Source organism: Trachemys scripta, chromosome 2, assembly GCF_013100865.1.
Source record: "Trachemys scripta elegans isolate TJP31775 chromosome 2, CAS_Tse_1.0, whole genome shotgun sequence".
Lineage (NCBI taxonomy): Eukaryota > Metazoa > Chordata > Testudines > Emydidae > Trachemys > Trachemys scripta.
The window spans coordinates 67,982,718-68,009,610 of NC_048299.1; the positions used below are offsets into that span (position 1 = coordinate 67,982,718).

Genomic DNA, 26,893 nt, shown 5'->3' on the forward strand with positions numbered 1-26,893 from the left:
CATGTTGAACTTATCAGAGTTAGTGGAAGCAACCAGGCCTTAGGATCTGGGACTGATGGCATGCAGATGAGATCTTGGAAGAGACACCATGCCACAGCCTGTCAGGTTTTGTTCCAAAGCCCACAAAACACTAATGGTGATCATTGGCCAGGGGTATCATTCAGTGACATGTACCATGTGGTATTTCTTAAAGCTACTGAGCCAACTTCATTCCCCCATTCCATCAGAGATCAAGTAACAGAAACTAAAAGCAAATGAAATAACCTCAGTGCATTTCAGAGGTGGGGAGGGGGTGGAATAAAAAGGCACAGCTTCAAGCACCTACGGATGCAAGGCATAAAGGCCTGGAAGAAAAGAACAGGTTTCCAGCCCAAAATGTGTAAACAACTCTAAAGCTGGATAATGTACTCCAGCATGGCCAACATGCATCAGTTGCATCAAGTCTTGACAATGAAAATGGAAGCAGAGCCCAAGAGGAAGTAGATGGTACCTGCAACCTCCCACAACATACCCTGTCAAGCAACTGACTCAAGTGAATTGCATCCAGTGCAGTGACAAAGGAGGAATTCATTAACTTATCCATCCCAACCAAAGGCAGCAATAGCTAGCGAGCCTGAAGCCTTAAAGGTGTTGATCACACAAAAGATCTTGCAGCCAAGTTAGAGTCAGTGTATCAATGGAACAACATGTTTTTAAAAATAATAATTATAAGCTGGGTTTTGACCCTTTCACCAACCCCTTTGAACGTCAAAAGGTATTCTAACGGGGAAGCTGCGGGCTCCCCAAAGCAGGGGAATCCCTGGCTGACATAGCCAGCCCTCCTGGTCGTCTCGGTCACAAGGGGAATGTTGAGGGTATGAGGGGGTGTGACAGGAGCACAGTGATTTCTGGAGATATTCTACTACATACTGTCACCTAGGGGACATTACCAGCCAGTGTAGGGGCAGAACTGTTCCCAGGAACAGGGAAAGACAGAGACATCTTTAAAATTCACCATCTGAATTAAAAAACATTCATTTTTCTAGCCTTATGCCATTATATTTTATATAGGGAATTTAAATCAGAAATTGTTCCACAATATATGACCACAATCTTTATATAATTTAATGAAGACTGTTATGATTTCTATTTTTGAAGAGTCAGGAAGAATTCCACATTTCCTCACATGATTAAAATATGAAGTAAGGAATCACAAACAAAATCAATACATTTTGTATAAAAATATATTGGGATCATCTGGTCCCAGAGCCTCTTTCATTGTTAGCTGACTGACCATTTGAAAGCGTCACAGCATCATTAAGAAAGTTTGCTACCTGTTTTACTTCTGGTATGGGAATTACTTTTCTGACCTCTTTTCTAAGGTCATGATGCAAGATCTGGTCTAATTTCTGTAAGCAACTTATTATTGGCAGGCAGGAGCATGCAGAATAAGTACTGGCTTTTAAGGTTAGCCTTAAACATTCAAACACAATTATTAATGCTGCATGTGACTTAAAATCAACTGGATTATTATTAGCATGTATATTGTGATCCTGTAAGGACTGCAGCCCCATTCTGCTAGATACACAGGGATGCTGGAACAATTTTTATGGTGGGGGTACTGAGAGCCATTGAACCAAACTGTAAACCCTGTATATGATGGAAACCACTTCAAGCCAGAGTGTGCAGGTAGCACCTCTAGTTCCAGCATCTTTGCAGATACTTTACAAACACACAGGACAACACAGTATTAAAGAGCTTACCATCTAAAGCTCTGATCCTACAACTGGCTCCACATGGGCAAATCTTTATGCCAGCAGGAACCTCACTGATTCCAACCACATGGATCCAGCTGGAGCATGAGGGCCTAATACAAGACAAGATACCACAAACAACCAGAAGAGAAAAGTCGAGAGAAGGAGGAAGGATAAGGGCAACAGAAGTAATATCATATAGTTACATAGACTAACAATGATCCTGATTCAGGGAACCATCTCTACATAGGAAGGGTGCTTAAGCACAAACAGGCGCTTAAAGGTATGTGTTAGCATTTGCCTTAATAGCATACCCTTACACGCTTTCCTGAATCGGGGCGAAAATGCACAACTTGATGATTTTGCATCACAGAAACATTTTTTAATCAAGATTTTATATATTCCCTATCAAACTATTACCTTCTTGAGAGTTGCTTGCCTCAACCCCTGGAAATATGCCCATGGCCTATTATATTATTTATGGTCTGTTTTCCCCCATCTAAACAGATCATCCTCAACTGCCACTCTACCCATCATTCTTCATTCCATATTAATTTTTATATATGTTATTATGAGCTGGGTGAAACTTTGTTATGGGTTGAGTTAAAACCGCGTTGAGGTTGATATGTTAATTGAAGGATGAGTTCAAACCTACCTGCAAACATAAGCCCCACCTAAGACGAACAGCGTTTGTGAACCCACCAGAACTTTTGGGCGGAGTACTGATTTGGATAGGTGCATGTGGGAAAGTGAGAGAACACACAGGGTATGTCTACACTGCAGTAAAAAAACCTGCGACTGGCCCTTGGGCTCAGGCTGCAGGGCTATAAAATTGCAGCATAAACACTCAGGCTCAGGCTTGAGCCTCAGTTCTGGGACCCCATGAGGAAGAGCTGTGTGTAGCTCAGAAGCTTCTCTCTCTCTCTCACCATCTCACCCATCTTGTGTCTCTTTTATTAAGAAATTCAGTGTCCTTGTGCTTAAATTAATGGACATTACTAGCCACAATATTTTCTAGTTCCTCTTTCAAGCTTCCATTCTTTAGCTGAGAAGTTTTCAATGCTGGCATTTACTGTGTAGCTGTCCGGAAGAAATTCTTTGTACGAGAAAATGTCAGAAGTGTAGGATGATAAAAATCACTTGAATAGTGTGTTTAACTTGATATTTTTATTTCTCTGTGGAGTGTGCAGCAGCTGTGGCTTGATAATTCAAAAAATCTCAATTATAAAAAAAAAGGTAATCATGCCTAGAATCAGTGCAGAACATTAACCAGAGATTTCTTATCCCAACCTGAGCATGAAGTGTTAATTTCAACCACTGTGAAAATCGATCCAACATTTGAATTTGAAGTCTGCCACCTGCTGGGCTGTTAGCCTTGTCAGTCATAGAGAAACGAGAACTCTCATTAGCGGCTGAATCAGATGAATCAGCATAATTAGGACAAAATGGATCAGGAAAAGTATCATTAAAGCATTGAAGTAGTTATGTTATAATTATGGTACTGAGCATTCTCATTCTGAGATGTAGTTTTTAGAAGTACTTTCTGGAAAAATTTCCCTTTAGGGTGACATTGTTCTTAATCACAAAGATAAATGTTTTAGAACTTTGTTCAAGTTTCAGTCAGATTTTTTTAATTATCCAAGGGCAAAAAAAAAGAAAAATGTTTTCCAGGTATTGAGAAATTTCCCAGACACATTTTTGGTTGCATAGATAAATCAAAAACAGTTCAATGTTAAAAGTGCATGCACTTGAGCCAATTTAGTAGCCCTTTACTGAAATGTACATGGTCTAAGGATGTAGAACAATGGAGATAACAAGAATTTATATTTTCATAGTCTTGACTTACTATCTAGTGTCTCTTTAAACAAGTATGACAGCAGTTGTAGAACTCTGTGGTGATTTTTTTTTAAACTCTTTTTTCCCTGTCTGCCTTTAGATTATGTCACTGGCTAAAAGGCTTTCTTATATTTTGTACTTAAGTGATGGCTGGTGGTTTTGAACTTTTTGGTTAATTTTTATGTTATGGCCTGAATACATTATTGCATTTGGCTCATCCATAGTCACTTCACTTGAAGAATCAGTTAAAAGTCTGCTGCTGCTTTAAAAAGTGGCTCTGTAAAATGGGAATTGTAGGATCATTTCTGAGCCTTTATTGGCTGCCAGTGATTTCCCTAAAGTTACAATGTGAGTGAGATAATATTTATTGGACCAACTTATGTTGCTGAGAGAGACAGAGAGAGAGAGAGAGAGAGAGAGAGATGTTCAATTTACAAGTAAAATAATTGTTTTCCCTTGACTGCCAGCCTTGCAGATTCAGTCTGGGCTTTGAGACCCAGGCCTTCAGTGATATATGTATATCCTCATTAGTTTCAAGGGAGTAGAACTCTAGCTCTTGAATTTTAAATGTTAGGAGAGAAGGAAGGAACTCAGAATAATTTTACATCAACCATATTTTAACCTCCCTTTACTGTTTCAGGTTCAACCTACGACCTTTGTATTTGAGATTAATCATGTGGAACATGAAATGGAAACATTTCATAGCTTCTCTGAATCATTTTTTAATTTTTGTCCTAATGCTGTTTCAGTTCTTTGTTAACTAGATCAGGCCAGATTTTCTTGTTGTGCAAAATGCATATTTTAACCAAAGTCTTGTGCTCAGTAAAAATTTCAACATGTTTGTGGTAGCTGGATTCAGAGTCACAATCTTCCTAAGAATTCCACTGAGGATCGCTGGAAAGTTGCATCATCAATCCACCAGCTAAAGGACTGATAGAGGGTGCAGAAAGGTTTTTGAATTTTAACTTTCAGTGCTGTGTTGCTTATTTCTCTGTGAGGTTAAATAGTGGGCTGAACACCTCTATGTCAGAAGTTTAAGGTGATTGCCTCTAAGAACGTCCCTCAGCTTTTTCATTTTATTTTCAGTGTCTGAATAAGGGTCAAAGCCTTCCTTGTGATACTGTACTCTGCATTCTTGGGTGGCATCTTCAGCAATCTGGAGACAATATTCTTTGGTTTTCTCAGGTGTAGAATCAAAAGTATTAAATATGAACAGATTTTTCCCTGGATGCTTGTAGCCATTATCAGGTGTTTCTGATCCTCAATCTACCAGCTTGTGCTAATATCAAAGTTGATTATTTTTGTTCTTCTCTTAATTTTTCCTCTGTTTCTCCACTCGTAACAGCTGATAGTGACCCTACAAGTTTAAACCTGTCAGAAGGAATAAATCAAGGGTGAAGTGCCTCCAATTTAAAGAAATTGCTCATTTGAAATGCTGTGTTGAAAATGATGATGTTAACATAAAGGATAGTTGTGATTTTCTCATCAAGTTTAATTTTTTGTTTTTATGACTAATCACCAATCAATCTCTTCCATTGTTTGGGTGTTGAAGACAAATAGAGACTGTTTCCAAATGAAGCTAATGTGAATCCCTGTCAGTAGTTCTTCAACATCATCATAGCTATTTATTGATGACAAGGATGAGATTAAAAATGTCTCATTTGCAAGATCAGACTCAGTGTTCTGCTTTTCAATGTCAATAGACAAACTATCATTCAATGGCACATTCGATCTTGAAGAATCAGAAGTAACCAATTTTCTTCACTTTCTATGAATTCTTAAATCTTGCTACTATATAACTCTTGACATGTTTACATTTTACTTTAGAATAACTGCCTGTTGTCATTACTTCAATCCATTGAACAACTTGTTTCCTACTATTCCCTTCAACTTTTGGCTTGCATAATCATATAAACTCATACAAGGATGTTTGGTAAACACTGATCACTTAGTAAATTCAACACTATGAACACTGAAAAATAAGATGACCAAGAAGAGTTACATTGATCTATTAACGTTTTTGACCAGTTAAAGCAGAGGTGGCCAACCTGAGCCTGAGAAGGAGCCAGAATTTACCAATGTACATTGCCAAAAGGCCACAGTAATACGTCAGCAGTCCAGCTCCCCCCCATTAGCTCCCCCTCTCCCCCGCTCCCAGCACCTTCCGCTGACCAGCAGCCCTGCCAATCAGCACCCCCCTCCCTCCCCGCACCTCCCGATCAGCTGTTTTGTGGCGTGCAGGAGGCTCTGGGGGGGGAGGGGGAGGTGCGAGGGCACAGCAGACTCGGGGAGGGGGCAGGAAGGGGTGGAGTGGGGGCAGGGCCTGTGGCACAGCCAGGGGTTGAGCAGTGAGCACATTGGAAAGTTGGTGCCTGTAGCTCCAGTTCTGGAGTCAGTGCCTATACAAGGAGCCGCATATTAACTTCTGAAGAGCCGCATGTGGCTCCGGAGCCACAAGTTGGCCACCCCTGACTTAAAGTTTCCAGTCATGAAGCCAGAAACTAGAGCCTAATAGCCTACATTTTCAAAAGCATCTAGTGAATTTTGATGCCGTAACTTTTTGGTGCCCTAATTGAGCCACCTTAAACGGGACTGATTTTAAGAAAAGTACTGAGCTAATGCGATCTGAAAATCAGGCCCACTTGAAGAGGTCTCAAGTTGTTCACCCCAACATGCAGTCACCCAAATCACCAGTTGCTTTTAAAACTTAGGGCAATGTTTCCTGTATCAAAAACCTGCAAAAATACATTATGTTCATGTAAATACTTCAGTGACACAAAGGTTAAAAAAATACTGAAAAACCCACTGGAGTGGCTTTTTTTCTGAAAAACAAAAACAGGTTATTTCTGACTAGCAACTACAGAAAAACCTTACAGCTTTTCTTAGATAGAGAAAATAATCAGCCATGCTTTCTTTTAATATTTTACATTTTGAGAGACCAAAAGGCATCTGCCTGTTTATTAGAAGATAAGATAAAACAGATGCAATGTGTTGTCATCTTGTCATAAGTGAAAGAAAAGTAAAATGTCTTGTATATGTATTGGAATACACCGAAACTTCACTTAGGCTTAACAGGTTGAACTCTGATCTCTGAAACAGAAGTGTGGAAGCTGCTTTTAGAAGATAGCCTTACTGTTTATGTCAACACTAGCACTTTTGTCTTTTATATAAAACTTAAGTCGCTCAGGGGGGTGAAAAAACACACACCCCGGAGCGACATAAGTTACACCGACAGAAGTGCTGGTGTGGACAGAGCTATGAGCTTCTCCCGCTGACGTAGCTACCACCGCTCGTGGAGGTGGTTTTATTCAGGGGTGCTGGAACAGTTTGTATAGTGGGGGTGCTGAGAGCCATTGAACTGTAAACCCTGCATATATTGGAAACCACTTCAAGCCAGGGGGTGCAGCAGGCACCCCCAGTTCCAGCACCTATGGTTTTATTATGTCGATGGGACAGCTCTCTCCCACTGGCATAAAGCGGCTACACGAGCGATCTTACAGCAGCACAGCTGCATCGGTCCAGCTGTGCCACTGTAAACTCGCTACTGTAGACATGGCCTAACACACATCCACCTATGTGAGATCAGAATTGTTCTAAACATAGTCTCTTCACATCCCCACCCTATCATTTCTCATTAAGTATTGAAATGTCGGCTCCTACCTCTGATGGACCCATTATGCCAGCCTCCATTGCCTACCAGTTAATTTTCAAACAAGCACTTTTTTCCCCCCTTTCTCCCATGCTGCCCCTCACAAGTAATCAGAGCTCCTTACAACCACAGCAAAGCCACATCATTATCCACCTTCAAATCCTTCCTTAATATTCTCCTTTGCTATGAGGCCTACACAAAACTTGACAACAGTTAGAGCGTTGCTGTGGTGATACCACTACCTAGCATGCCGATCAATATTGTTGCACTGTTTCTTTGTACTCCTACAGCGATCTGTCTGTATCCATTTGTTGTCTCTTGTCTTATACTTAGATTGTAAGCTCTCTGGGGAGGGACTGTCTTTTTGTTCTGTGTTTGTACAGCACAATGGGGTCCTGTCCACGAGTGGGGTCCCTATATGCTACAGTAAAAACAAAGTAATAATAAATATCAGATTTATAGCACTGAATGCACAGACTAATTGCCAAAACCTGAAGTATTTACCAAAACTCCAAACAAAAATGAATCCAATGGCAGTTTTGTCTGTGTAGGAACTGAAGGATTTGGCTGCGTTATTTTAATACTGTACTAGTAAATACTGCTTTGCCCTTGGTCTGTATACACTAGTTTCTGTTAGCACAATACACAATTCCCAATTAATATTAATGAGGATAATACACAGATATCAGTGGGAGAGCTAACCTCTTAGATGTCACAAAACTTTTACATCAATGGTTCCTATTATCGGTCATAAGCTATTTGGTAGAAATAGACTTTTTGCCAGGAAAATTCAACTCAATTGGAATTGTGTGATTTAACACTACTGTACAAAAGACCCCTGCTCTATATCCCAGCACAGCAGGATATTTTTGCTTTTAACAGATGAGCATTTAGTGCAACTAGTATAATCTGCAGTGACATTTTCCTCTTCCTATTTTGTAAACCCTAAAGCTTTTCTCCACTGTACAGCCTGCCTCTAACAACCAAATATGGTACCTTCTTATACCTATTTCCATAAAATACCTCAATAGTGAAAAGAGATAAGATTGATATATCAGATTCCAGCCCTAGACTGACAGCTATGGTCATCACACTTCACATTAGACTGAGCTATAATTAAAATACATTGGAATTGTACTTTAGGATAGGTTGAGGCACCTCCTTGAGATCTGGACCCACTGGTCAAAGAGACCCAAACTCAAAGGCAGCAGTTCAGTGTCTGACTGCTGGAGTAAGCAGGACTGTCCCACCTGGAAGGAAGATCAGGTCATCAGTACAGAAAGATGACAAGTTCATCTTGGCAGGAAGAGACTTTTCCAAGAGAAAGAACCCACCTAGTGAGTAGAGGGGGGCACTTGACACCAAAACAAGGATCTTTTGGGGCTATGACGAGAAGTGGGGGGTTGTCACATTGGTACACCCCAATATTAGGCCTTTCTGGGTGACCTATTTTGGTATGCACACTTGGCTTTAGAATGCATTTAGATAGACAGCCACACTTCCAAGAGGGTCAACAAGTTCACATATTTAGGACCTAGTATTCAATGCACTAAGTGCTTAAAAGCTGGCAATTTTCATTCAACTATGTAAGGTTTGTGATGTTCAAGCCATGTTCATAGTGAGTGTTAATCTGGCATATAGTTTCAAAAGATTTCTTCAGTAAGATACCTAATTAGTAAGAGAGTGGACAGAGCTACCAGGCAGGCACACAAAAAACCAAACCTTCAGAAACACTGTGCTCAATGGCCACTGTCATTAGGCAACTCTAAAAGAATGAGACCTACATCTAGGACACATTACATTGTTTACATATGCAAAACATGTTTATGGTTTCTTCGAAACACGTCTTATATTATTATATTGATAATAACAGACTAGGTTTGTGTCATGTCACTCTTCCAACAATGAGTATATATAAACTTGCCTTCTATTAGTTACAACAGTGTGTTGTCTTTCCTCCTTCAGTGTGTACCGTGGCCTTCTAACTGATGTCCACAGTGTTCATATTCTAAAGCTCTACAGGCCAGACCATTAGGAGAAAATCCTAACTTTTTCACCTGATGTAGCAACATGCAGCAACAGGCAAAGGAAGTGTTCCGCGGTTTGACAGAGTGCCTAACAGTATAAGAGAATGAAAGACAGACACTCTAAGCAAATAGCCAGTTTTGTGGATTGCAATTCTCTGTCCTGAGAAAACTTCTTGGTGTAGTATGAGAGCTACTAAGTCTAGTGGGCATGAAGGTCCAACCACAGATAGTTCTCAGTTTTGTGCCTGAGGCTCTGTTGGTCCTCTAAATAGAGGAGTGACCTATGTTAAGTCTGTATTCCCAACTTTTCTGTTACAGCGAAAAGGTCCACAGAGTGATCGGAGTAGCCAAGTATGTCTGTGGACACAGATGCCATAGCAGAAGAAATGGTGGGCAATGGCAATACATATGTAAGAAAAACTGCTTAACTCTCCTCTGTATATAGAAATCCCATTATGTTCATGGAGAGCTAATACTTAGGTGAATGACGGGGACTTCAAATGGGAACTGTCTGATGCTTATCCCTGAGCACACATTTCTCTTGATCTTAGTCTCCAGCAAGGTATTTTTGTATTCAATAAAAAAGACTGATAGAAAGACTGAGGCTGTCCACTGAATGTATAGGGTTATGTAGAGGGAAGTGGCTGATGCTCTGGCTCTCTTTTTAAAACACCATTTAAATTTGAAAAACACAATGGAAAGCAAAAGAGTATTATGTTGTCTCAAAATAAAGATGATGGTTTTCTGTTGCTAAAGCCACAAAGATGTAGTTTTTATGGAGGTTCAAACATTTCTCAGGATTACAAGGGTGGGCAAAACCTGTCTCTTACAGTGCAAACTCCAGGCATGGTCAAGGTGCTAAAGGACTATCAACATTTCCCCCTGTAGATCTCCTCACACAGTTTTCCATTCTAGAGGCTAAAAAGCAAGGATATATTCAAATCAATTGCTGGGATGCTTCTCCCTAAAAGGAATTCTCCAGTATGAATTGGCTTCTCTAGGTAGGCTGCATAGGAGAGGTTTTCATTTACTAGATACCACAAAAGGCTTATCAGGAGTCTTAAAAATTGTTGGTCAAAAGGATAGCATGATTTTTAACATCACACTAAAGAAAACTTGGGGTGAGGGGAGGTGCTGAGGAGGGAAACTGGAAGAGTGGGAGCTGCATAAATCTAAAGCTTTAAAGGGACACTGACCTGAAAACCTAATCAATTTCAATGAATGAGTTTAAAGTAGTTTCAAGTACTACACCTGCTGAGTCTACTTTGTTGTACTGGCAGGTTCAAAAAGTGAAAGTAACTTTCTGGAAGTTAAAACTTTAGTCAGACTTCTGGCTCACAACACTAAAGACAGTTTCATTAGTTAAACTTTGTACTTCTGCTTTGGCTTTAGTTTTTCCAGATGCTGTTTGAAATATGGTACTTATTCATTGATGGGTGTAGCAGCCTCTAGTCTGTGACTAGGTTTTTAGTCTTGCTTCAGCACTGGCAGCAGCATGTTATATTGGGAAAAGAACCTTTTTTTCCTATCCATCTTATGATCTAAGTTTCCTCCTTTTTTTTTAAACCAGTGTGTGTGTGTGTGTGTGTGTGTGTGTGTGTGTGTGTGTGTGTGTGTGTGTCTACACACACACACACACACACACTCTAACAAAATACTTAAGGCCCAATTCTGCCCTGAAATACACTTATGGAGTTCCTATTGACTTCATATACTTCAACAGGAGACATGCACTGGTAAGAGAAGGCAGATTTTAGCACTAAATAGTAACAGGCTTACTTTACACAGATGCCACTGATTGTGTGTTTTCCTCTTTTTCAAGTAATGGACCAAATCATAAAGGCCTAAGACAACCAAAGAGGAGCAAGTATAGTCCATCAGAGTAAATCTTGAGTCACATGAACTGAAGATACCATATCATGGAGACAAAAATATATGGATTTTAAGAAATCTACTTTTTTCATCATAAATAAGATGGGGAAGGGGGTCATTTTTTATTTTCTCATAATTATGTGTGGTGGATTTCTCTCTCTCTACATTCACAAGTTTTTAGAACACATTAACTTCTCATTTTTTATACCGTATTGCTATACACCATGGTGCATTTCCTGGAAAGCAAAATTATGCAGTTCATTGGGGTTTTTGATTTGTAATCTTTCTTGTTTCTTCAAAAACATGAATTATTCTGGCTCAATATCTGGGGTTGATCTTAGATTGCAGAGGGCATTTTATTTTGGTAGGAATTTTGATTTTGAGGACTGAGGTCAGTTTCCATCCAACACACAAGATAACAATACCTTAGCCCTCACAAGATGGGTTGTGAGCAAAAGGTGATTACCCATGAGTAAATAATGAGTCATAAGTCCCTTGAGATAAAAGGCAAATAGACAAGGGTTAAAGAACAATTTTTAAAAAGGGCAAACAGATAGCACTGAAAACCAAACCACACATTCACAAAAATTGAATAGGAGGGGATAAATAATAGGAAAGGATAAAAATGTCTGCTATTTCTCATCCAGCATCCCCCACCTGTCATCTTGTGTGTATTTGTCTTCTCATGTCTGTAAAGCATCATTCACACCAATGGTACTGTATAAATAAATAATAAATAAAATAATAAAATAATAATAAAATGAAAATACAAATGCATAGTGCAGGCTCATCTGCTTTTACCTTCTAAGACTTAAGTGCAGTTCTCCGCTTCCCCTGCAATAGCTGATACAGCTGATGATATTTCAAATACACATAATACACACAGTTAAATTCCTGACACATTACTGGTGTAATCTGCTTATGGAGGGCCTCATCCAAAACTGACTGAGGTCAATGGAATTCTTTCCATCAGGCCCAGAGGTCCTAATCCTATAAGATGCTGAGCTCATTCAAGTCTCACTATGCCCTCAGTCCCCACTGAATTCACAAAGGGAGTTGGAGATGCTTGGCATGTTACAAGATTTGGCCCTTCAGAGACGACCCCTTGAAAACAGGTCTTGTCACTTAAGCAAAGGAATATCTTATTGTCAACAATCAGATTTTATAATCTCTATCTATAATTTATGTACATATGCACTTAGTAAATGATTTGGACTCCTGAAGCGGAATTTACACCTAAGAAAATAAGGGTTTCAGTTCAGCTTTAAAAGGCCATCTGTACCTGGCTCGTGTTCCATACATGCAAGTGTTACTTGGAAAAGATTTGTTTTTAACATAGAACTGTATCTATCCAGTACTAGAGTTCAGTTCTCACAACAATGGGGGGGGGGTTTGAGGGGAGAAGATGGAGACACTTATTTAGCATGACCTCATATTGAGAGACCTGCATTACTCAGGACTCCTCCGTGAAAGGTGTTTCATTGGGAACTCTGCATAGGGATCTAGGCCAACATGTTATCTAAATGTAATTAAATTTATTTTGCCTGCCCCACATTCTTAAATATATACAAGGAGAAACAGCATTGTTATCCTAATGTCATTGTAAATGCATGACTATTATAGCTTAGCACAAACTAATTTAGTCATCCCTCTCTCCATAGCTAAATAAATTATAATTGTAAACAAAATGGAATGTTGAAATCCTACATGCCTACTGGCTATTGTGCAAAGACCAGTATGGTAAATATAACATAGCATGTAACTTGTAATTTTCATTACATATACACCTCTACCCTGATATAACATGACCCGATATAACACGAATTCGGATAGAACGCGGTAAAGCAGTGCTCTGGGGGGTGGGGCTGCGCACTCCGGTGGATCAAAGCAAGTTCGATATAACCCAGTTTCACCTATAATGCGGTAAGATTTTTTGGCTCCCAAGGATAGCGTTATATCGAGGTAGAGGTGTAATCAGGTAGTTTTCTATTATACTGTTACAATTACAAACCATGAAAATATAAACTTGCAGGTTGGGCATTCACCACTAATTAATGAACAGCTGGGTTAAAGGCCTGAGGCAAACTTTTGGGTCTTCAGCATCTCCAGACAATCTGAATGCTGTGAAATGCCTCCCCCAGTCATTATTGCTTAACTCATCCCATACATTTTCTTTCGGATATCACTGGTGCAGACTATTCTAAATCCAGAATAAGGCTTCAATACCTTGCCCTATGGGAGAATCTAAGTCAGTGGTGGGCAACCTGAAGTCCATCAGGATAATCCGCTGGCAGGCCGTGAGACAGTGTTTACATTGTCCGTCCGCAGGCACGTCTATCCTCAGCTCCCAGTGGCCATGGTTCACCATTCCCGGCCAACAGGAACTGCGGGAAGCAGCGTGGGCCGCAAGAACATGCTGGCCGCCGCTTCCCGCTCCTGTTGGCCGGGAATGGCGAACCGTGGCCACTGGGAGCTGATGATAGCCGTGCCTGCGGACGGACAATGTAAAAACAGTCTCACGGGCTGCGGGCTGCCCACCCCTGATCTAAGTGTTCAAACTACACTTTCATTTTATCCATTCCAACATAAGGCAGAAGACATTTTGAACAGTTTACTCCCAGATATTCTGAGTAGAAGACTGAAGATCTGTAAGAATAATCTATAGTTTTAAATAAAAAATAAGGTGGACCTAGCTATTATAATGCCACATCACAAGATATTACAGTAGTTGTCCTGGAAGCAACTGCTACAGTTAAAGGTTGCAAACACTTTCTATTACAATCCCACATTTTCTCATAACTTTAACATTCTGAAATATTCACCTTTTGGGGCTGAAATTTACCAAACCCAGGCTCTGCCCAAAGATGGTGTGTGGTGTTTGTTTGTTTGTTTGTTTGGTTTTTTTTAAGTTTAAGGGAAATCCATTTAGCTACTTCTGAGTTATGGCGAAGGAGGAAAAGATAGTTACCGCACTTCAAAAATTCTAACCACCTTCTTTTTCAACACAGATACACCAAAAAGAGATTTAAAGTTTGAAAGCTGAAACTTAGCATGAACATCATTCAAACTTCAGGACTAGTGCTATTTTGCTTGACAAACAAAACTATTAACAATGCCAGGAGCATTTGAAAATTGCATTCTGAGTATGCAGAATGTTTTCATGAAACATTCACAAGAGGTTTCTTTTAAAGTTGAGAAGTGCAGTCAAATTTTCCAGGAGCTGTTCAGAGATTTCATCTTAACCTGCAGTCTTTCATTCAATCCTCCAACTTCTGCATCATCCTTCCAACTAAGGCTTGGGGGCTTTTTAAAAAAAAATAAAGTAAAAATAAAACTATAAGGCCTTAAAGCAGATTAAACAAACAAACAAACAACCACCACCATGTAAACATTTCTAACAACACAATTAGGGAGGTGGACCCGATGTTGGCTGGAGAGCAGGCTATGGGATGGATAACACTTAACCTGCTTAAATGTTTCTTAAACTACATACTTGTAAGATGAACTGAAGTTTTATGTAGGCTCCTAGTCACCTTTTGGCTTAATGGTGATTGCCAAATCAGCAATTTACTAATGATGAAGTTATGCATTCATTTTGTTTAGCTGATTGTTGACAGTTAGTTCTAGAACAGGAGACACTACATTGAAAGTTTTTTTCGCATTTAATTTTTCCATTTTTTTTAAATGGGGGAGAAAAGTAATGTGAAGATTGCCTACTTGTCCTGGGATTTTCAAATGAACCCAATCCTCTTTAGGGCACTTTAACAATCCTAGCCTTAAGCACTCAGAAGTCAAGAAATACATATTAAGCTTAAACATGCTACCTTAACTCCACATTACAATACAGCTTTTGAATGTGTGGTCATCTATCTTAGAAACAAATGTGTAACTAAGATTCCACAACTAAATGTGCTAGCTGGGGCTCCAGATAAGTGCATGCTCCAGTAAGAAACTATATTATGGGATCAAATACTATCAGTCAAATAATTAAGTCAGCAATATACTGCATACACACAAGGACAGAGATAAGATTGTATATTCTATTTTAACATTTGTATTTCCGGACTCTTGAGTAACTACTGTGCAACATTTTCATTGAGCTTCTTTCCATTTAATAATGTTGATTTAACCCACATTTACATAGTATGTGTCTACCTCTAGTGGCTGATTTGCACTGCTTTGCACAAAAATGTGCTCTATATGGACGCATTCACGATCTTTTGCAGCTTGAGGGACACTTTGTTACAGGAGCAGTTTCATGTAAATGGACAGAGAAAATACTAGGTATTACCTTTATAAAATTGTTCTTTTATTCATAAAGAAACCATTCAAGATTGCAGATTACAAGCAATAATGCAATCAAAATTGTTCACTGATATAGATCAGGCCAAAATAGAAATACAGTTTACTTTAAATAACTTCTACTCTATAGAGAACATTTTCCTGATAGGCTTTCCAACTGCAACACAGAATTGTTACAACAACAAATCATATACTATTAGATCCAAAACAATCTTTGTTTAAAGAATATAAAGTTGGAAAGACAAGCACTCAAAAATAAGGAAATGTCAGAATTACAGTTCCTTGTACGCATTATCATAAATTCTTTGATTACATGATCACATACTAGCTTTTTCCACAGGATCCTGCCTCATTTTGCATAGGATGGACCTGTCCTGGGAATTAATCAGATTTTCTGCAGAGAATGAGGCCCTGTAACACCCTGGTCTCACTTGTTGCAGAAGATGTGTAGCTAACAAGACTGCAAAGATTATGAAAAAAGACGAGAAGTTGTGCCAACACATACATAATCACTTCTTAGAAAAAGAGGTTATTTCATAACAAAGGGTGCAGCTCTTCATGATGAAACAAATGCCCTGGGGAAAATTCTCCTAGATATGGAAGGGATACTGAAGGTCTCAGGTCAAGCAAACCACATGGTTTCATCATGCGGGAAGCTGAGTTGCTACATAGCAGGATCATAAAACCCCTGTATTCTGTGGAACACAGCTCCATGATTTCCTCTGCATAGAACAGAGAGAGACAGAACAAATTCTAAAGTTTGCAGACGATACCAAGCTGGGAGGAGTTGTAAGTGCTTTGGAGGATAGGATTAAAATTCAAAATGATCTGGACAAAGTGGAAAAATGGTCTGAAATAAATAGGATGAAATTCAATAAAGGACCAAAGCAAAGTACTCCACTCAGGAAGAGACAATCAGTTGCACACATACAAAATGGGAAATGCCTAGGAAGAAATATTGCAGAAACGGATCTAGGGTGTCATAATGGATCACAAGTTAAATGAGTCAACAGTGTAACTCTGCTGCACAAAAGCATACATCATTCTGGGATGTATCAGCAGGAGAGTTGTAAGCAAAACACAAGAAGTAATTCTTCCGCTCTACTCTGCGCTGATTAGGCCTCAACTGGAGTATTGTGTCCAATTCTGGGTGCCATATTTCAGAGAAAATGCAACAAAAATGATTAAAGGTCTAGAAAACATGACCTATGACTGAAAAAATTGGGTTTGTTTAGTCTGGAAAAGAGAAGACTGAGGGGGACCATAACAGTTTTCAAGTACATAAAAGGTTGTTACAAGGAGGAGGGAGAAAAATTGTTTTTCTTAACAGGGCCGGCTCTAGCGTTTTTGCCGCTCCAAGCAAAAAAAAAAAGCCATCCGGACTGTGCCGCCCCAAGAATGGATGGAATGCCTCCCCTTAGCATGTGCTTCCTCCGCTGGTGCCTGGAGCCGGCCCTATTTCTTAACCACTGAGGATAGGACAAGAAGCCATAGGCTTAAATTGCAGCAAGGAAGGTTTAGGTTGGACATTAGGAAAAACTTCCTGTCAGGGTGGTTAAACACTGGAATAAATTGCCTAGGGAGGTTGTAGAATCTCCATCATTGGAGATTTTTAAGAGCAGGTCAGACAAACACCTGTCATGGATGGTCTAGATCAGTGGTCGCCAACCCGTTGATCGCACTGGTTGATCCTGGAGCCTCTGCCAGTCGATCATGATCTCCTCGGCCAGCAGTACACCGGGGCTCAGGCAGGGTGCCTGCCATGGCCTCATGCTGCTTCTGGAAACAGCTGGCTGCTGGCATTTCTCTGTGGCCCCTCGGAGGAGGGGTGAGGGTGAGGCAGCTCTGTGTGCTACCCCGCCCCCAGCACCATCCCTGCAGCTCCTATTGGCTGTGGACCCACCAATGGGAGCTGCGGGGGCGACTCTTGTGGGCACAGGCAGTGCATTGAGACCCGCTGCCACCCTCTCCCCCAAGGGCTGCAGAGACATGCCAGCAGCCAGCCGCTTCCGGGAGCAGCGTGGGGCCATGGCAGGCAGTCTGCCTGAGCCCCGCTGTGCCGCCGACCGGGAGCCACCTGTCATAAGCGTCTCCCAGCCAGAGCCTGTGCTTGGCACCCCTTCTTACACCCCAACCCCTGCCCCAGCCCAGACCCCCCTCCTGCACCAAACTCCCTCCCAGGGCCCACACCTCTCACCCTCTCCTGCACCTCAATCCCCTACCCCAGCCCAGAGCTCCCTCCTGCACCCAAACTCCCTCCCAGAGCTTGCACCCCAACCCCATGCCCCAGGCTCAGCCTGGAGCCCCCTCCCATATTCTGAACCCCTCCCATACCCCAACCCCCTGCCCCAGCCTGGTGAAAGTGAGTGTTTGTGTGTGGGGGGGAGTGAGCAACTGAGGGAGAGGGAATGGAGGGAGCGGGGTGGGGCCTCCAGGAAGGGTCGGGGTAGATCCTGGGTTGATCTTTAATACAAAAAGTGATCTTGTGCGTAAAAAGGTTGGAGACCACTGGTCTGAATAATACCTAGTTCTGCCTTGAGTGCAGGAGACTGGACTAGAAGACCTCTCGAGGTCCCTTCTAGTCCTACCATTCTATGAAATAACAGGGCCTATTTTTAGCATGCTTAATTATCCTCAATTCAACTGAGCAAAACTCAAAAGGAGAAGTCACTACAGGCCACAGTCCCCCTAACCCATGCCACCAAAATGAGTGAAAGTAGCTGATGAGTTCAAAGGGAACTTCAGACCAGCTTCAATAGTAAAGATATTTAGACTGCATCAAACTATTGGAATGGCAAGATGGGGTGGGGGGGGGGGGTAATTAAATGCATGTTTTTTGCCAAAGACTGTACACCAAATTCTACGGTGTACAAGAATGCAACTTTCACAGAAGTCAGTAGAGTTATATGTACATAGCCATAGCCTTGCTTGTTTGGCTGGTTTAAAAAAAAAAAAAAGGCTTGCCCTAAAGATTACTGTATTATACTAGTTTGTTCTATCATTCATTTGGCATTTTTATGTAATTAATGTACTAACATATAGGTTAAGATTTTTTTTTTAAGTGACTATGATATTGGGTACTTCAATTTTTGGATGCTCAACTTCAGGTACCTTATGTGGGGAGACAGACTTTTTAGGAAGTACTCAGCAGCCATCTTCTGAAAATCAGATTGGCCTTCCAAAAAGACAGGCACTAAATACCCATGGTCATTCTTGAAATTATTGGCCATACTGAATAGAATTTTGATTAAGTTTATATATTGCCCATATTAAGGAAGGAGTGCAGTCCAGCAGATAAGACTCTTGTCTGGTAATAAGGAGTTATGGAGTCTGTTTCTGACGCTGCCACTGAGCTGCTATGCGACCTTGGGCAGTCACTTAACCACACCACCACTCAGTTTCTCTGTCTGTTAAATTAGGATAACAACCTTGTTTTGTTTTTTTGTTTTTAAACAATGCATTTTGAGATCTATGGATGAAGAGCCGAGTATTGTTATTTTAAAAAGTCCATTTTATATATTATTCCTATTTCATGTTGATTTTTAGCCTGAGTCAGCAACTCCAAATGCTATTTAAAACGTGAATAGATTTGTGTATAAATTGTGGGATCCACCAGTGCAGACCCCTGCAGTCATCTGGAGTTCCACCTGGAGTCAATGGATTTCACACTAGTGGATTTAGATGCAGAACTGGGACCTTAAACGGAGTCAGGGATTTATCACATCTCTAATTCTGAAACAGTAGTTGAAGAAATTACAGGTTTACAAGTGTGTGTGTGTGTGGGGGGGAGAATAATCAAATTCTGATATTTACAGAGGGTAAATACACCTCTGTAATACACCTCTGATAATACACCTCTGCCTCGATATAACGCTGTCCTCGGGAGCCAAAAAAAATCTTACCATGTTATAGGTGAAACCGCGTTATATCGAACTTGCTTTGATCCACCGAAGTGCGCAGCCCCGCCCCCCGGAGCACTGCTTTACCACGTTATATCTGAATTTGTGTTATATCGGGTAGCGTTATATCAAGGTAGAGGTGTATTTCAAATTCTTAAAGACAGATAAAGGTAAAAAGTGAGATTGCAAGGAAAAGCAACAAGAAATGGGGGGAAGAAATGAGAGAAAGTGAAACAACACAAACTAAAGCAGCAGAGCAAGCTTTATAAGGTTAATAGAAACTTTAATACCGAAATGTTTAAGTATATTGTAGTGGAGTCACCTCGGTATAGGAGATAATGTCTCACAAAAATAGACTGGTCTCCAGTTGTGATATAGAGCAGGCAGGAAAACAGAGGGGAAATTATGGCAATTCAGATTTTTTGCTCTGTTACACAGCGGTACTTTTTTCTGTTTTTTCAACTTTACCTAAGAATTTCTTTTTAAACTATTTTGTTTTCTTGCTTTTGAAATCAAAAATTTTTTTTACAACTAATTCCTTTTCATTTCAAAAATGGAAATAATTTGAAAACCCCCCACCATGTGGCTAAGCTGAGTAAGTAAATATGGCAATCCAAAAAACTCCCAAACTAAAAAAACAGACATAGAAGAAAAACAAAAAGACTCCTTTTTAATTAAAGTTTCATTGGAAATTTTCTATAAATACAACATTTTTAAATGAAATATTTTGTTTTTTTTATATTAAAAAAATATATATATTTTTGCCAAAAAAGGTTGAATTTAGATGGAGAAGAGGGTCAGAAATTTCAGTCAGCTATGTTCCTGGCCTCAAGACTCACCTTTGGTCCCCAGCCACAAGTTAATTAGTACAACTGTTTTACACTGTTTGATATCAGTATGGGATAGATTGTGCAAACTTCACAAAGGCCAGAGTAAAGGCCTGTCCTTGTTTGAAAAAGGAATACTGCCTCAGGGGAACACCCAATGTCCACTCCGGCCCTCGCTCTAGTTAATGAAATGGCTCCCATTGACTTCAACAAGAACTGAATCAGGCCTTTCAGTCTGTGTGCTCCACTAAGCCCAGGAATTGCATCTGTGGCTGATCCTTACCTTATGGTAGAGAAGGAGTCTCTTTGTTACTCCTTCCCCAGCTCTAACCATGTATGGGCCAGGCAGAATCTAGTCCTATCTACTCAGGTCACAGTATGAATATTATGGAAGGTAACAGGGAGACATTTCACTCATTGTTTGGGGCTTGATCCAAAGTTCATCAAGTCAACAGCGTTGGGGTTTTTTCCAATCACTTCAGTGGACTTTGGATCAGGCAATCAGTTTCCTATATAGAACTCTGCTGTTTCAGTTAAAAATATAATACTGATTTTTTGGTGGGGAAATAAGGTGGAATTTAGAGTATTTAATGAGGTTTAAAAACTTTCTGGAACATTTCACATGATGTTAATCACTGCATTTCCTTCCTCTCATTTCAACACGTAATGACAGTCTTTTAAAGAGTCAGTTGAAAAACAATGTGAAACTTGGAACATAAACAACAAAAAGGGATGTTTATATGGCTATTACAGGGGACATATTTGATCAAGTCAACATCTGATCAAGGGAGAAACAACTTCATGTGATCCTAACATTCCCTTCTAAATTCCACTAGTGTCATCTTGTAAAAGTTGATGAGATAACACTTTGGGCCTCAGACCTTGCAGTAATCAGAACCTAAGTAATACACAGCTGTTTTTAAATCTCTACATACCATGTTTATCATAATTGTATAAACAATGTAGAAATACCTAATTAGATAGATGATATTTCTATACCACTCAAGCATTGGTACTCAGATACAACAGTGATTAGAAAAAGTAGGCTATAGCGTCTAACATGACTGGTGGTTTGGGGTATCCAGCTGGAGGTATCTTAGAGGAGCTCGCTTTTTTGAAAATGCTGAGCAGCTGCCCCCTGAAACCTCAGACCCCCTGAAGGCCTCAAGTTGGGCAACAAAAAATGGAGGCACCCAATATCTCTGGTCAGTTTTGAAAATTTAGGTCTTTATATATAAACAAACTAGATTAGATCCCTGTTGGCTTTTTTGTATTGTAATGTTAAGAGAACTCAAAATATATTTTTAAATAGGAAAGTTAAAATTATTTAAATGTTAATATTCCTCCCCGCTTTTCCCCCCCTTTAAATAAGTCTTTTGAGATAGAGGCCTCATTGCCACAATGCTACAATGCCATTATATCGAAGAGGATTCTCCTCTGGGCATGTTTTAAAGTTCAAACCATATTTCTTAAAGAGCCACCTGTTTGGTGGAGGCAGAGAAGTCAGTGATGGAAGAGGCCTGCTAGATTATCTAGCCCACCTCCAGGCCAGTGTAATCTCATTCCATATTCTCTGGTTGCAGGTGTTTTGTTCAGTCTAGATTTAAATGTTTTCCATCTCTTCTCTTAGAAGCCTCTTCCACAGCTTAGTAGATCTCACTCTCATGAAGATTTTCCTAGCATTCAGACTAGATTTCCCCCTTTCTTAATTTCATCCTATTACTGCTATTAATATCAACCTTTATTATGCTGAATAATTCCTTTCCCTCCTTGAGTGTTGTTCCTTTCAAATATTTGCAGATAATTATGTTGCCCTCTCTTCCCCTCACCAGTAGCTATGTATATACTTCTCTATAGTCTCTCCTCATGTCATTCTCTCCAGTCTCCTTATTTTTGTAACTTTTCAGAATGCAGAAAGTACATTTCTAAGACTGGTCACATCAGGGCCATAGAAAGAGGGACGGAGATAGAGACTGACTATAACATCCCTGTGCAGTATTGTATACAGTCATGTTATACCAGCAAAAAAGTCAGTGTACCATATTACAAAGCATGGTCTAACTTGCTTTTAGGGTGACCAGATGTCCCAATATTTGGGGCTTTGTCTTATATAAAGTGCTATTACCCCTCACCCCTTGTCCCGATTTTTCACACTTGCTTTCTACTATTACCCTTAAGCTACTTCTGCTTTACTGGTTCCAATTTTCTCCCTCCAATTTAGTATCTCTGTTCAGGCCAAATACTTGTTCTCTCCTGCATTGTTAAACAATGCTCAGAACAAATTTTGCCAGCAATGCAACCAATGCCAAGCAGCTGCTCTGTAATGGAAAATCTAGCCCAGATAGCTAAACATGCCTGAATTTTATATTTAAATCAAACTGAACAAGCATTCCTTAAGTCATGGGTATTGTGAGAGCAAAAAAGATGTGTATATAATATATAGACAAACAAAAATAGCTAACAATTATTTATTTTGGGAAGAAAATAAAGATTATCGAATCAAACAAAAGCATAATCTCTGAAGAATATAGAAACTGAAAGATAAGATGATGCAATGTTATCAGGTGCTCAATACATAAAGATAAGTATATGTAATGTACCAAATACAACAATCATTTAAAAATACTGTATTACTGGTGATCATATGCTACATTTGTAGAATTTTCATAATGTTGACTAGAAAATATTAATGTGCATCAAAAGAAAAGAACTCAATTATTTCCTTGAAATACCAGCATGACCAATTAACTAAAATTCAAGGGTTCACAAGAGACATTATGTGTCACTTAGTTACAAATGACATGGGGAAAAAAATTAACTAAATTTCCATATTACAGCAGTAACAAATGGCACATTAAAAGTCTGTGGAGGACCAAGAAGTTGTTCAAAACAAACATGTGCATAAATCTCAGTTCCATTGTCAATATTTTAGGCTTAGTAGTCCTCTATTTTGTAAAAACAGCTACTGTGTTGGCATGATACAGTGGCAGGTCACTTGAAATAGGAATCAAGTCCAAAACATGGGTGAAAGATCAAAACATGGGTTGGCTGATCAAAAACTATATTCTAATTTTGAGGGGGTAAAGAAAACTGCATAGCAAAAAAAGTTGTATTTGAGTCAGGTAAAGAAGTAGATTGACAAACATATCTGTTGTTGGGCCAAATGATGGCAAAAGCTATCTCAGTTTAAAACATAGCAATGGTTTGTTATTAAAATGAATGCTATGAAAAGTACTTGGCAAATCTATAAAATTAAGTCAGCACAATTTCTTTTGTGGGGGAGGAGGAATTACTACTAATAAATATTTATATTACCATAGTACGCCGCCTGCCACAATTAGGGCCCCTTTGTGCTAGCCACTGAGCAAATACTTAGAAGACACAGTTTACTCAAACAATTTCAATTTAATCCAAACATTTAACTCTTCTTTGTCATGATTAAATAACTAATGCTACACTTGTCTATACATCATCTTGGCAAAAAAAAATCCTAATTAACCCATCTAGATTATTATTAAAAGGACATTGTCAATTTACAATTTATAATCTAAGTAAAATGACACTATCATCTTAAAAATAGGTGAGAACAAATAACTTGACCTGCAATACTGATAACCCCTTAAAATTGTTAAGCATCAGTGACTGTCAACAGGCAATTTGTTACTATTTTTGCTCTGTATGTCCTTTCTATCCCTCCCCTATTTATCCCAGCTCAAACAATAAAAACCAGTGAGTACGTCTCCACTCCATGCTTCTTTTGGCAGTGTGGAGTATATACCTGGCTATGACATACCCGTGTAGGCAGTGATGCAAGGGTTAGGCAAGTACAATAATGGCATACCTGAATGGTGTGGGCATACCATACACGGCCCTCTACTCACTTAACCATGCCTTCCCATCCCATCCACAGTGCCTGCACTAGTCCCCCAGCTTAGCCTTTCCCTGCGGCCTCCTCCCTACCAGGGCCTTTCACGGACGTATAGCTGCACACCACAGTGCAGACAGCTTGCTTTTCACTGCTCTGTGTAGCTACACATACCCTACACACCTATGATGCCAGGGATGCATAGTGTAGAGGTATCCTGTGAACCGAGTTTCACTTGCACTTAACCCGAAAGTGAAATTCACTGCATCAGTGCAGCATTGTTTGCGTTTCTAACATTGCTTGGAAATGTTTTTGTTTAAAACCAATTATTTTCAAATGAATTTTAAAAATTGGTATTGGAAGCATTTAAAAACTATTTTCTCCCAATATTTCAATTTTGGGCCACATTTAAATTCACGCTGTCCTTTTAAATATTTACTCTAACTGATTTTTAGCATTGAAATGAGAATAAGTTCACCTCTAAGTCACTAGAATGATTATTTATTGTTATTAATAGCATTATTAGGAACTTGCTTGAAGAAATTATCTTCCAACTATTTATAATCAGAGAAGCTAAGTGATAGCTCAAAGTCAGTTGGCATTTATCCATCACACATCGTCTTGGGAGCTCAAGAATGCCATTCTAATATTGTCAAGGGAGGGATTAACACTGCTATTGCTTTATTTCCATGTGTCCCTATTACGTTTTCTAGGCTCAATCATAAAGCTCTAAATTTTAAAAAATCCATTTGAAAATCTATCAAAAAGGCATAAATCAAACAAGATTCCTAAAAGACTTTCCCACTTCAGACAGGCTCCAAATCCTCCAAAGATGCAACATGAATAAGCTTCTCAACTATACTGTATCATGCTCTGGCACAACAACCTGTCTTCCCTGATTAACCCTGCTACCCAGGTGGGAAGACAGGTGAGCCTTGCATTAGTCACATATCACTGTGCAATTTTCCTCCCACCTTTATCCACATAGCACTTCTTCCACATCATCACACACGTTGTGAAACTGGAATCACTGCTCTTGTTTTCCATAGAGGTGTCGGTCAATTTCAGTCGTATTGTTAGCTTGAAAATGTCTGCAGTGATAGAGCTCTCAAATTCTTCATGGATGCTATTCTCATCAAGTTTAGGTTTTAGAGCTTAGAAAAAAACGTATATACACACACACACACACACACTTACTTTAAGGTCTGAGTTTTCAGAATCTAATTTGCAAACTTTTTTTTTTTTTTTTTAAGAGTAGGTAGACATACAGCTAACACTGCAGGAACTCAATATTATTATTTTTTAATCACTGGTTTGCTTGATACTGTACAGGACAAGAAATAAAGACAACACCTTGGCCTGCTGTGCTCTCAATGTAAGGCCATGATCCTGCACACTGCTCCATGCTGGTGCACCCCCAGTGCACCCCGTGCCCACTAGAGCACCACTGACTTCAATGGAACTGTGCACAGATGTGGGGTGTTCCACCCATGCAAAGCAACTCGCAGGAACTGGGACTAAAGAAACAGATTGGATAAAACAAGATGCATTGGGAAACCCATTAGAAAGCAAAAATGTATGGCACCCAGATTATAGGTTTGATCTGATAGGTCTGGAGCTGTGACGGTTGCTTATTTTAAATACCTTTCTTGCACCATCAATTCATTTATTTAAATTTTACTGCCGTGATTGTTGGGAACAAAATTAGTCTTTCCAACATAGGAACACTCCCATATTGGTTAAGAAACACAAGGATGTGTTTTGAATTCTAATGCTCTGTAGGTAATTTAAAAATCAAACACCTGTTTACATATCTAATTGACAATTTATTACACACAAATAACATGTATTTTAACATATCAAACTTTTATAAAGTAAATTATGGTAAGTTACTTGATAAATTACACAAATTCTATTACTTTTTACAGCACACCTTTTAAACACAAACACTTCCATTATATGGCATTCAAAGTGTTTTGTCTCCTAAACTGCCTCCTCTTGATTTGTCTCCCTTTCATTCAATCCTAACATACTTTAAAATTGAAAAACATTTTTCATAATGTGATGTGGTAACTTTTGCTCTCTGTTATATTAGTATAAACTCAGTAAGTCCACTGATAGAGGCAGGGATGAGAAGCCCGAGTGGAGTCTGGGACTGTGTAGGCAAGGAAAATGGGACTGGAACATGGAGTCGGTAGTGGGGAAGGAACAAGGATAGGTTAAAAGGGCCAGGGCAAAAAGGGCCAAGCTTGTGTGGAACAGAGAGAAGAGTCTGTGCATGTTAGAACACATTCCCCTCCAGAGCCTGAAATGTAATCCAAGATTACCGCATCTCACCATTCCTCTGTTGTCAGTGACTGTGTCCATAAAAACCTTTCTGCCCTGTTCCCTGCAACCTGTCCTTGTTCCTTCCCCACCCCTGGCTCCTTGTTCCAGTCCCATTTTCTTTGCTTACACAGTCCCAGACTCCACTCAGGCTTTCCATCCCTACCTCTGGAGTTTTCCGAGGGTTGTATAGTGAAGGAGCCTGTTGTCTGTAGGACCACTGCCTCAGTTACTGCAGAAGTTTATAGCTGTGTACTGAATGAGGCAAGGGTTTTCAGGAAGAGAAAGGATGGTCTCATGGATAAGGCAGTTGAATACTATCCTGAAGAACTGGAATCTATCCCCGCCTCTGCTACAGAGTTCCTGTGTGATGCTAGTCAAGTCACTTAAGCCAAACTTGTCACAGCAATCACTAGTTGTGTATTCCTCGTTGTCTGGGTGCCTAACATGATAACTTGGGGTCTGATTTGCAGAAGTGCTCACAGTTGTAATAGAAATTAATGGGAGCTCTGCTTGAATATATAAAGTGCTACATAATGCTAGGAACTCTGAAAAATC

General features: G+C 39.7%; 1 protein-coding gene across 8 annotated transcripts in view; it reads right to left on the reverse strand.

Annotated features, from left to right (window-relative positions):
- Positions 1–26,893, reverse strand: part of THRB (thyroid hormone receptor beta) — a 260,055-nt gene that overhangs the window by 201,302 nt on the left and 31,860 nt on the right. For 2 of the 8 annotated variants that reach the window (XM_034760790.1, XM_034760786.1), the window contains exon 2: positions 1,743–1,846. The exons of the other annotated variants lie outside the window; for them this stretch is intronic. The gene's annotated coding sequence lies outside the window, so the exon portion shown is untranslated. The remainder of the gene's footprint in view (positions 1–1,742; positions 1,847–26,893) is intronic. 8 annotated transcript variants of the gene reach the window in all.